The sequence below is a fragment of the Tiliqua scincoides genome, chromosome 4, assembly GCF_035046505.1.
Source record: "Tiliqua scincoides isolate rTilSci1 chromosome 4, rTilSci1.hap2, whole genome shotgun sequence".
NCBI classification, from domain to species: Eukaryota; Metazoa; Chordata; class Lepidosauria; order Squamata; family Scincidae; genus Tiliqua; species Tiliqua scincoides.
The window spans coordinates 199,472,524-199,484,392 of NC_089824.1; positions in this window are offsets into that span (position 1 = coordinate 199,472,524).

Sequence of the window (11,869 nt, forward strand, 5' to 3'; positions counted from 1 at the left end):
TGATCCACTCCACCAGTGGACAAGTGGTGGCTGGCCACGGGGAAAATGATCACCCGTGCCATCAATCTTCCTGCATGCATGAGGGTGGGGAGGGAGACTTTCACCTTTTCCCTTCATAACTCGCTGCAGAGGGAATTCAGGCATGTCGGGCACACATCTTTGGCATAAATGGGAAATCAAGGTCTCTTTGCCTGCCTGCCTGCCTGCCTGCCTGCCTGCCTTCCTGATGATGATGATGTCCCTGATGAACCCCCCAGTCCTTCTCAAAGCACACAAGGCGAATGATTTGAGAAACTATAAGCAAGAGTCTAGGCAGCTCATAGCCCTGCAAGTCCATTGTTATATAATCTGTTATCTAATATCTCTCCTATACACAGATTTCCCATCCTCAAAATTCTATTCCTGGTGGTTGTTTATTATCAGCCAATTTGATCCTCATTTAGGATGCACAATATGGTTCTAATTCTGAATAACCCCCCCCCCCAAAACCAGTGAGAACCAGTGTGATGCAGCAGACCTGAAAGCTTGTGGAGACTTGATGTGGTATTCTTGCTGCAGACACACCTGAGTTCAAAGCCTTACATATTAAACTTGTGTATGTATACATATGCCGTTTGTGTGTGGTCTGTGAGCAGGTGTGGTATGGTGAGTGAGCTGGAAATTCAGACTTCCCCGGTTTGCATCTACATGGATTCACTGAGTGGCCTTATTTATTTAATCTTCACATTTATATACAGCCCTTTCCTCCATGGTGCTGAGGACAATATTCACAATTCCTCCTTCTCACAACAACCCTGTGAGGTAGGTTCAGCAGGAATATAGCAGCTGGCCCTAGATCATCCAGTAAACTTTATGGTAGAGTGGGCTTCCTCCTGGTCTACATCAAATTTTCAAACAAGTACACTACACAGATCATTCCCCTCTCAGCCTCATCCCCTCAGGTGCAATACTGCAATTGCAACACTTACCTTACAGGATTGGTGTAAGGAGAACTACATCAAGATGATACACGTGAAGAGCGTTGCACACTCACAAAGCTTAAGTATTATGCTATTTGTATAACTATTATACAGATCTTAAGTATTATGAAGATGAAGAAGCCTGAGACCAGAGTATCTGAAGAATTATCTCCTCCTCTATGGACCTGCTTCAGGATTATGATCCTCTGGTGAGCCCCTTTTCCGTATCCCCACAGTCACTGTCAGATATGCACTGGTGGACACAAGAAATAGGGCCTCTTTGGTGCTAGGACCCAGAGCTGAGAAAATCCTCTCAGAGCCCAATCCTAACTAGGACAGCAATGCCTTTTATGACAGCACAACAGTTCACTCTGGTAAATAGCCATGCAGTGGCACAGGAAGCACACCACTGGTGGCCATTTTAGGGCTGCTGTTGCGAGTGGGGGTGGTGCTCTTGGTGTGCTGCTGCCACTGGCTATCTCCAGCAGCAAAGGTGCACCAGTGGTGGTGGTGGGGCATGCAGAATGGGGAGGGGAGGAGAGTTGGTGGGAGGCAGAACAGGGGTAGGTCTTGGTGGCACCAGTGTGAGCCAGATCTTAACCCTGTTCTCTCTCCCTTTCCCTCTCCCTTACTGCAAAATAGCTGGCACAGATCTGATGAGACACATTGGGGCAGTAGAAGCTTGCTTTATTCTTCATTTTCCTCAAGGAGGCCTCTGGACTGCCCCCCCCCCTTTCAGGATACAGCTTCATTTGTGCAGGTGTGTCATTAGGGGAGGGATTTACAACCCAGTCCTATACTTCCTGGTGCCTGGAGGAACAGTGGTGCCAAAATGGCTACTGCTGTATCCTGCGGATGCGGGGAAGTTGCCGAATGTCTCCTTAGGGGAAGGAGACTTTTGTCCACTTCCCCCGAGAAAGCCCAGGCCCCACAATGGGGATTCTCAAGTATTCGCTGGTTATTTTGCCAGCGGAGTTGAGAAGTTTAGTGTCAGGTTTGCAGCCCAACATGGAGGATAGGGTCCAGCGGAGGAGGCCTCTGCCGGCCCCACCCCCTCCCAGGCTGGTCACCCCCCTGCCCTGCCCTTCACCCGCTCTCACACCCCCACCCCAAAATGCCTCCTCCCACCCTGAAAAGCCGCACCATCACTTGGCGGTGTAACTTACCCCCAGATGTTCTCCCATGGAGTCCTTCTAGCACTGAGGCTCAGCGCCGACTGGCAAGTCTGTGATGTCCAGCACTGGTGTTATGCTCATAGAGCTGGCACTGAAGCCCTTAGAAGTGGGCTCTTAGTTTTTGGACTGTTAGAGAGGTCTAGAAGGTTCCCAAGACTGTTTGGCTGCAATTGGCATTTTCTCCTGTAGATGCTGCTTCTAAAAACATCTGACTTCTGCTGTTTTTGATTTTAGGACTGCTATTTCAGACAACTGTATTTGTTTTAATGCTTTTTCTTATTTATTGTTTTCTGGTTTCTGCTAGTGACCTTGATTATACCTTTTGATTATATAAAAGCAGATATAAATAGAAGGAGACTTTTTTTCTCTGCCACCATTGTGTCTGGAGAGAAGTCCAGCTGAGCTGTCCTGGGCTGTACAGGGCTTACTTCATTCCCCTCCCCCCCCACTGTGGGGAGGAGAACAACTCAGTGTGTGTCTGTGACCATTTGCTACCTAGGCACTTCATGAAAAAAAGAACTTGCAGCCATCATGACCTCAACTCCACGTTCATAGTTCCAGTTGATGTCCCTTCGACTTCTGCTGGTCCTAGTATAGTGCTCCTTTGCCTTTTACAGGCTGAGGATGTGGACAATATCCTTTGGAGAGGGAGACTATCCACTTACCTGCTTGACCCTAGCCTGCTTAGCTTATTAGATCTGCCTGGTGTTGGGAGACTAACAATTGGGTAGAGAGGGTAGTTAATTCATCTCAGAGCAAGGAGGTGATGCCAGGTTTATTGAAACTGTCTGTGGTTCACACCCTCCTGAAGAAACCCCCTGCCACCCCCAGCCCAGTTCATCATCACCACCACCACCACCTCCACGCTAGGATGAAAGCTGCATGGTCGGGGAAGAGGGCATTTCAGTTTGTTCTTTGCTCCTGCTTTCTCTCTACCAAGCAGGCAGAACAGGATTGTCACGGGCTACTGCCTGATCCACCCATGCCTTCCGCTCAAAGACTTGCATCACATTCCCAACTGAGCACAAATAGTCATTATTCTTTTTGCATTCCGGCTCCTCTTGACATCTGACAGGCCCGGCTGCTCTCTTATCAGCAGAAGATGTGCTGCTGTTGGCATAAGAATAGCCACTGCCTACCTATTATGACTTTGCTACACTTTGACTGCTTGTTTTGTCAAGAACGACTTGTGTCAGACAAATCTCATCTTCCTCTGTGATAGTCTGGTAAATGGTGGGAATGCTGTGGACATAGTGTACCTAGATTTCAGTATGGCATTTAACAGTCTCCTATGATATCCTTGTGGGTAAAATGGTAAAAACCACCTTAGATAGTACTACGGTTAGGTGGATTCAAAGAGGCCTAGACAAGCATTCCTAAGTACTATTAAATGGCTCCACATCAACCTGGAAGGGGATATTGACTGGAATGCCAAGGCTCTGTCTTGGGTCTGATGTGGTTAAACATTTTTGTAAATGCAAGGGAGGGCAACAAGATGCCAGTCTCTTGTCGTCTTGTGTGCTCCCTGAGGCACTGGTGGGCCACTGTGAGATATAGGAAGCTGAATTAGATGGGCCTTTGGCCTGATCCAGCAGGGCTTATGACCTGGATCAGGGATCTCCAAACTTTTTGGCCAGAGGGCCGCATCAAATATCTGGTGCGGTGTGGAGGGCTGGAAAAAAATTTAAATATAAAATTTAAATAACTAAATTAGAGATGGAACTTAGATGAGTGAATAAATGAATGAATGGGCTCATTCATTCAACCTCTCTGGCCCTCAGAACACCCTCCAGACACAATCAGAGCACAGTTCAGGTCATGTTCAGTTGGGTGGGCCAGAATCTTTCAGGGGACAAGAGGTTGGCTGCGGGCTGGAAAGAGGTTGCTGCGCGCTGCATCTGGCCCCTGGGTCGAGGTTTGGAGACCCCTGACCTGGATGAAGCAGTAGAGCAAGGGTCTCAAAACTTTTTGGCCAGAGGGCCGCATCAAATTTCTGGCATGGTATTGAGGGCCGGGAAAAAAATTTAAATATTAAATTTAAATAAATAAATTAGAGATGGAACTTAGATGAGTGAATAAATGAATGAATGGGCTCATTCATTCAACCTTGCTGGCATTCAGAACACCCTCCAGACACAACCAGAGCACAGCTCTGGTCATGTACAGTTAAATGGGCCAGAGGCTTTCAGGGGACAAGAGGCTGGCTTGTCTGCAGGCTGGATAGAGGCTTGTCGTGGGCCGCATCTGGCCCCAGGGCTGGGGTTTGGAGACCCCTGCATAAGAACATAAGAACATAAGAACATAAGAACAGCCCCACTGGATCAGGCCATAGGCCCATCTAGTCCAGCTTCCTGTATCTCACAGCGGCCCACCAAATGCCCCAGGGAGCACACCAGATAACAAGAGACCTCATCCTGGTGACCTCCCCTACATCTGGCATTCTGACTTAACCCATTCCTAAAATCAGGAGGTTGCGCATACTCATCATGGCTTGTACCCCATAATGGATTTTTCCTCCAGAAACTCGTCCAATCCCCTTTTAAAGGCGTCTAGGCTAGACGCCAGCACCACATCCTGTGGCAAGGAGTTCCACAGACCGACCACGCGCTGAGTAAAGAAATATTTTCTTTTGTCTGTCCTAACTCGCCCAACACTCAATTTTAGTGGATGTCCCCTGGTTCTGGTATTATGTGAGAGTGTAAAGAGCATCTCCCTATCCACTCTGTCCATCCCCTGCATAATTTTGTATGTCTCAATCATGTCCCCCCTTAAGCGTCTCTTTTCTAGGCTGAAGAGGCCCAAACGCCGTAGCCTTTCCTCATAAGGAAGGTGCCCCAGCCCCGTAATCATCTTAGTCGCTCTCTTTTGCACCTTTTCCATTTCCACTATGTCTTTTTTGAGATGCGGCGACCAGAACTGGACACAATACTCCAGGTGTGGCCTTACCATCGATTTGTACAACGGCATTATAATACTAGCCATTTTGTTCTCAATACCCTTCCTAATGATCCCAAGCATAGAATTGGCCTTCTTCACTGCCACCGCACATTGGGTCGACACTTTCATCGACCTGTCCACCACCACCCCAAGATCTCTCTCCTGATCTGTCACAGACAGCTCAGAACCCATCAGCCTATATCTAAAGTTTTGATTTTTTGCCCCAATGTGCATGACTTTACACTTACTGACATTGAAGCGCATCTGCTATTTTGCTGCCCATTCTGCCAGTCTGGAGAGATCCTTCTGGAGCTCCTCACAATCACTTCTGGTCTTTACCACTCGGAAAAGTTTGGTGTCGTCTGCAAACTTAGCCACTTCACTGCTCAACCCTGTCTCCAGGTCATTTATGAAGAGGTTGAAAAGCACCGGTCCCAGGACAGATCCTTGGGGCACACCGCTTTTCACCTCTCTCCATTTTGAAAATTGCCCATTGACACCCACTCTCTGTTTCCTGGCCTCCAACCAGTTCTCAATCCACGAGAGGACCTGTCCTCTAATTCCCTGACTGTGGAGTTTTTCAGTAGCCTTTGGTGAGGGACCATGTCAAACGCCTTCTGAAAGTCCAGATATATAATGTCCACGGGTTCTCCCGCATCCACATGTCTGTTGACCTTTTCAAAGAATTCTATAAGGTTCGTGAGGCAAGACTTACCCTTACAGAAGCCATGCTGACTCTCCCTCAGCAAGGCCTGTTCATCTATGTGTTTTGAGATCCTATCTTTGATGAGGCATTCCACCATCTTACCCGGTATGGATGTTAGGCTGACCGGCCTATAGTTTCCCGGGTCCCCCCTCTTTCCCTTTTTAAAAATAGGCGTGACATTTGCTATCCTCCAATCTTCTGGCACCATGGCCGTTTTGAGGGACAAGTTGCATAGGGACTGCTTATCAGATTTGCAGATGATACAAAGCTGGAAGGGGGACTAACATCCTAGAAGAACGAATTAGGACTCAAAATTATCTTGACAGTCTCCAGCAGTGGGCCCATGCCACCAAGATGAAGTTCAATGGAGACAAGCTTACTGTATGTACAGTGGGAACAAAAAATCAGAAGCACAAGTACAGCATGGGGAAACCCGGCTTGGCAGTAACGTGTGAAAAAGATCAATGTGTCTTACAGCCCAAGCCTATCCTGAGCTTATGGTGGTGCATCAAAGTGTTTCACATATATTACTTCAGTAATCCTTCCAACAATCTTCTGTTGCATCTCAGAATTATTAGACCCATATAGCAGCTATGCAGAGCAGAGAGGAAGAGGCTTGCCTAGCGCCACCTAGAGGATTATAACTAAAATGGGATTTGAAGCTGGGATTTCCCATCTCTGCATTTTCTCCATTTTCTCCATTTGAAGTAGTGAGGAAGTTCACAGAGTTTCATATGCTGCTGATGGCCCAGGAATGGTGTGGTAGGGACTGTTGGGGATCAGGTGGGATGCTTCAGCAAGATGAAGTCCGGCAGGCTGTGGAAATGGATGTTGGGAATTGGAATGTGCAGGGCTTAAATTACTTCCAGTGTCCTGTGGCAACTTACAGACTAATGCATAAGCATGGAAGCATACGCTTGCAAGGACTACATGAAATGGTCTGTAGCTAAGCCCCTTTGTTCTTTCTGCTGCAACAGACTCGCACAGCTATCCTTTTGAAAGTTGTCTCCATAACAACTTCTCTCATCTCCACCTCTGCTGTTCTCTCATCTCCACCTCTACGGTTCATGTGCCTAGTTTTGCAGCAGTTTTCTGAGGAACTGGAATGAAGAATGAACATTAAAGCTGCCAAGCAACCACCAATGCCCTTCCACTGTACTTTCTTTCATCCTCCTGAACAAGACTGGACTGCTTGAGTGAATTAGTAGGGAGGGGGAGACATGGAAGGGAAGAGCCTTTGGTCCCCCACCGTGCTTATGGAAGACCTTCAGTTCTGTCCTTCTCCCCTGATGAGATGAAGAGTCTGAGCGAGTGAACTGTGTTTGCAAAATTGCCTTTAACATTTAGTATGATTTGATGTATTGCTTCTTCATGAAGAGCACACAATATAGATATTGAAAGGCGTCCCCCATCCATCTTGAGAATGAAAGGATTTGACAGGCCACACACACACACACACACACACACACACACACACACACACAGCTGCATCTGTATCACTGCAAGATGGATAAAGCTATGAAGAAGATGGGGGGATATCATATGGAAGAAATTCACAACACCCTTTTGCTGCCTATTCCCTTGATTTCTGGTAATAATTTCCCACCACCCGTATTAGCTGCCACTTTGAATATTTGGTATCAAGGGTGGCATCAGGGGTTGGCCAGGTTAGGCACTGACCAAGGACCCATGCCCCATCATCAGTGGGCCTACCTAGCCGGGCCAGCCCTTGGATACTCAGTTCTGGTGACAATGAGAGCACAAAATGTGTCAGCAAGGAGTGCCAATACAGGACTTTGCCCCCAGGACTCCCAACAACCTGGGGCCAGAACTGAAAGGTGTCCTATGAACATCACTGTCAGACACTGTGGGGCTCAAATGAGGAGCCAAACACTGGCTTTCTGTTCCTTTTGCCAAGTAAAATAAATTAGGGAATGGGAGCTGCAGGCACTGCAAGCCAGCTAGCACACTCCAGACCAGGGCTTTTGGGATCCAGAAAATCAGGTAACCATGGAAGACCAACAGTGGCACCCCAAATTCTGCTATAGGAGGACGGGTTGAGGCAGGGGAGGGGTAGTATCAACAGCTGTTGTGCCACCAATATCCTATCTGCCTTCCCAGTCTCATTCCCCCATCCTGGGTCCACTTGGACTTGACCCAACAAGTGTTCCCTTAACTCAAGGAAGGCTTGCAGCTCAAAACTCCTGCACGGGATGCAGTGCACACCCCACTGCATTGCACTGGTGTGTGGGGAATTCCATTGGATTGGGCTGTCAGGCTGTGTAGAGGAAACATGGGCAAGCAGGGAATGTAGCCTAGGATAGGGAGGTGAATCTACAGTTTGGGTTCGTTTGAACCTCTTTAGGTCTTACCAAGTCTGTGTGCACCTCTCTTGCAGCTAAGTAGTGAAGACTGTTGAAATCCTGCCTGCATATACATAGGAGAAGAATGCCAAGATTCTGCCTTTAATTAGATTATCTTTTAAAGAACAAAAAGCATAAAAGCAGCAATTACCAGCAGTCAATTGATTAGCTGTAGGCTTAAAAAGTGATAATAAAATCTGATTAAAATTGGAGCAGTTGTTAATCAAAGGAAGTTCCAATGGCAATATTGGAAATATGGAAATATTGGAAATATGCCAATGGCAATATTTTTGTAAACAATGCGTCTTTTTATTCAGGTAATGCATTTAATATAATTTGCTAAGTACATCATTTTTCTGTCATTGGCAGCCAATGCATTTGGAAGATTTGCTGCAAGGAGAAGAGAGATTTCCCAGTAGAGGAACACTGGTTGTCTGCGGCCTATATAGACCGATCTGCTGGAAGGGAAAAGGCAGATAAGAATGTAGCAAGCCGGGCTGCCTGGCTGATTAATTCGTCTGTAGCAGGCAAATTCTATGTAGCGTGCAATTGTTGTCCTGGCATTCTTTTTTTGGCAAACTAAAATAGCATGTGTGTGTGTCAGAGTCAGAACATAATTCTATTTGATGCTGAGTTAGTAACGGTTTGCCTCTACATCCCATCAAGATGTGAAATGATTGCTTATGAATATGGATTAACTATGTATATGGAAACAAATGGTCAACTGTCATACCTTGTAATTTCAGGCATATTTGGATACATTGTTAATAACATGCAATTTACAAGGCAGCTGAGAATATCTGCTTATCAAAAGATGTTTCAGATGAGGAAGTACTGTATGTATGTCAATTTCTCCAAGCTTCAACATTTTCAGTTATGTAATTGGGTTTGGAAGAAGCTGAAAGGAGGTTTTTTCAGAAAGGAGAAAACATTTGAGAAAGTGATCTTTAAAAAGAGAGCAAAGGATTATGGGTACATTAGATCAGATACTATTAAAAGTACTGGAAAGGAAAGCAAATTCATGTCAGGCAAAGTGGAACAATGACCTCAATAAAGGAATTCTAGACAGAATTCAGAAATTTAGCCACCCTGGTTGTCCCGTTATTCAGGGAAGAGCAGGTTATAAATCTTCTAAGACATAAAATATATATGGGGACAGGGCAAAAGAATATCACTCTGCTTAAGTTTAAGGGGGAATTATTTATCTTTGCTAGTCAGCATTTGACACTTTTAACTATTGAGCAGAATTTTCCTTCTGCACACCCCATTTGAGGGCTGCAGCCATAAATACACAACTTCTATGAACACAATAAATATGCAAAGAATTGTTCTGGAAATGTGGGCAGGATGCTACATGTTACCAAAGAACTGGAGGCAACTTCTAGATATGAGGAATAGCAGAAGGTGGAGTGATTATTCCTTTATAACTTGTGATTTTGATCTTAGGTCATATTGAACAACTGGCATGAGGGCAGTGGCTGCCCAGGGCAAAAAACCATGATGGTCAATCTGAGGACAGAAAGCAAAGGAAAGGGGCACCATCAGCAGTTGCCCACTGCGTCATTGCTATGGGGGACGACGACGACACATTGGAACTCTGCAGAGTTCCACTGCAGCCCTGACACCAGGAGAGGGAAAGGCAGTTGTCCCACAAGTGAAGACACGATATAGGTCCCAAAGGAAGCCTAGGGCCTGCCCACCCTCAGTAATCAATGGGAGCCCAGTTCCTGCTCAGCAAGATTGTTGATCTACTCTTTCCATTTGGGCTTCTGTAGCTTTGTAAACTTCATGGTAGACACACTGAACCAACTGGTGCAGCTAGACCTCACTGGTACCTGTTACTTGGTTGGACAGACAGATCAGGAGGTGTGGTCTGGACTGGAGGATGAGCTGTCACCTTGCCTGAAAAAAAGTGAAGTAGGATCTATTAGATGGGGTGGGAGGCCTTGGATGGGAATCCAAAGCTGCTGGTGGATCTCTTCAGAGGAGTGGGAAGGAATGTGGAGGAGTAACCTGGCAAGAAATGGTTAGCATCCTGAGGACCACATTTGCAGTTGCCTATGAAAACTCAGAGAGTGCAAGAGTTGCCAGCCAGGATAACTACACTATGAAAGAAAACATCCATTTAAAAAAACCATGGCTGGTCTTATGACCGTAATAAAGATTTACTACTACTTAAAAAAATCAACACTTGTGATGAGATATAGAGAAGAGAGATTGAAGCATGCTGAGGTCACCTAGGAAGGTTGTGCTCCGGGTTCCAGCACCAGCAGAGATGATGTTGGTGGGGATTTGGGCAGAGCCTTTTCCATAGCCATGTTATGGAACTCCCTGTCCCATGAGACTTGTATGGCTCATAAACCCTTTTGGAGATAAAAAAAACCACCCTTCCTCCTCACATGTTTGCTTGGTGTAGGGCCTGCTGAAATCAATATGGTTTTTGTTAGCTTTCATGTGCTTTTGATTTCATCAATTTTTTTAAATTATGCATTTTTAATGAATTGTTGATGGCTTAAAAAAAATTTTTTTTAATCATAAATCGCTTTGTTAGCCTTTTCGAAGATGGAATGGCAGTATATAAAACTTCTAATAAACAAACAATAAAACGTGTCAAATACGGAGCCCATAAATAAATAATTTCCAAACTGGTCACAAAGAAATGATCTACAATTCATAGACTGGGTTACTTTTTCTTCCTTTTTCTCTCTTACGACTCGAACTTGGACTCACACAATGACCCTGCAGGAGAGATTCTGGACAGAGCAAAGAAAGTACTTCCTTCATACAGTACATACTTGACTTTTGGGCTTGCGATATTAAGATGGCCGTACACGGGGATTTGGCGCATCCAGGGACCACAGGTCTATCAACAGTTATGACCCATGAGAGCTAAATGGAACTTCCATGTTCATAACTGCTATACCTCTGAGCACCAGATGGGGAAATACCCCCAGTGTAGATGGGGGAAGGCGGTTGCCTTTATTTCCTTCTTGTAGATTTCCTGTGCACTGACAACAGGGTGCTGAACTTAGTGGCATAGCCTGAGGTGGTGCAGTAAGTACAGCAGGCACCGAAACATGCCGTCTAAGCGGCCCCTCCCACTCACCATTCCAGGCCATTCAGTGTCTCCAGCGCTTTGTCATCGCTGCCTAGAATGGCTCCGATGGTGAGCAGGAGAGGCTGCTTACAAGGCGTGTTGTGGCATCTGCAGTACTTATTGCACAGTCCCCCTCCGGCTATGCTACTGGTTGGACCCAATGGACTTCAGGTCTGATTCAGCAGGGCTTTTTTTACCTTCTGAAACGTCTTCCAACACACTGCGACATTTGTTTGATTCCTTTGAAGAAATCAGTCAGCTACACGCCCGACAGCTGTTAGACAAAATATTGTTTTTGATTGGATGACAGTTTTGCTAAAGACAACAGCATGTGGTCCTCCATTTATCTTAGCAGCCTGTCATACCTTGCCGTTTCCATGGTGATTTTAGTGGCAGTGTTGAACTAAGCAGCAGTGCCCTCTGCTGATGAAACAGAGAGCATCAGTCTCCGGTTTTGGCCCAGGGCCTCAGCAATGAGTTACTCAAAACAGTTTTCAATCACAGTTAATTTATGTAGCAAAGCTGTGCTTGTTGGAAAGCATCCCTTTCCTCTCTCTCACTAACCTTAACTGCAAAAACCATACTCTCCTGAACATCTTTCAAATCAGGGTATAACGTCTACATTAGGATGT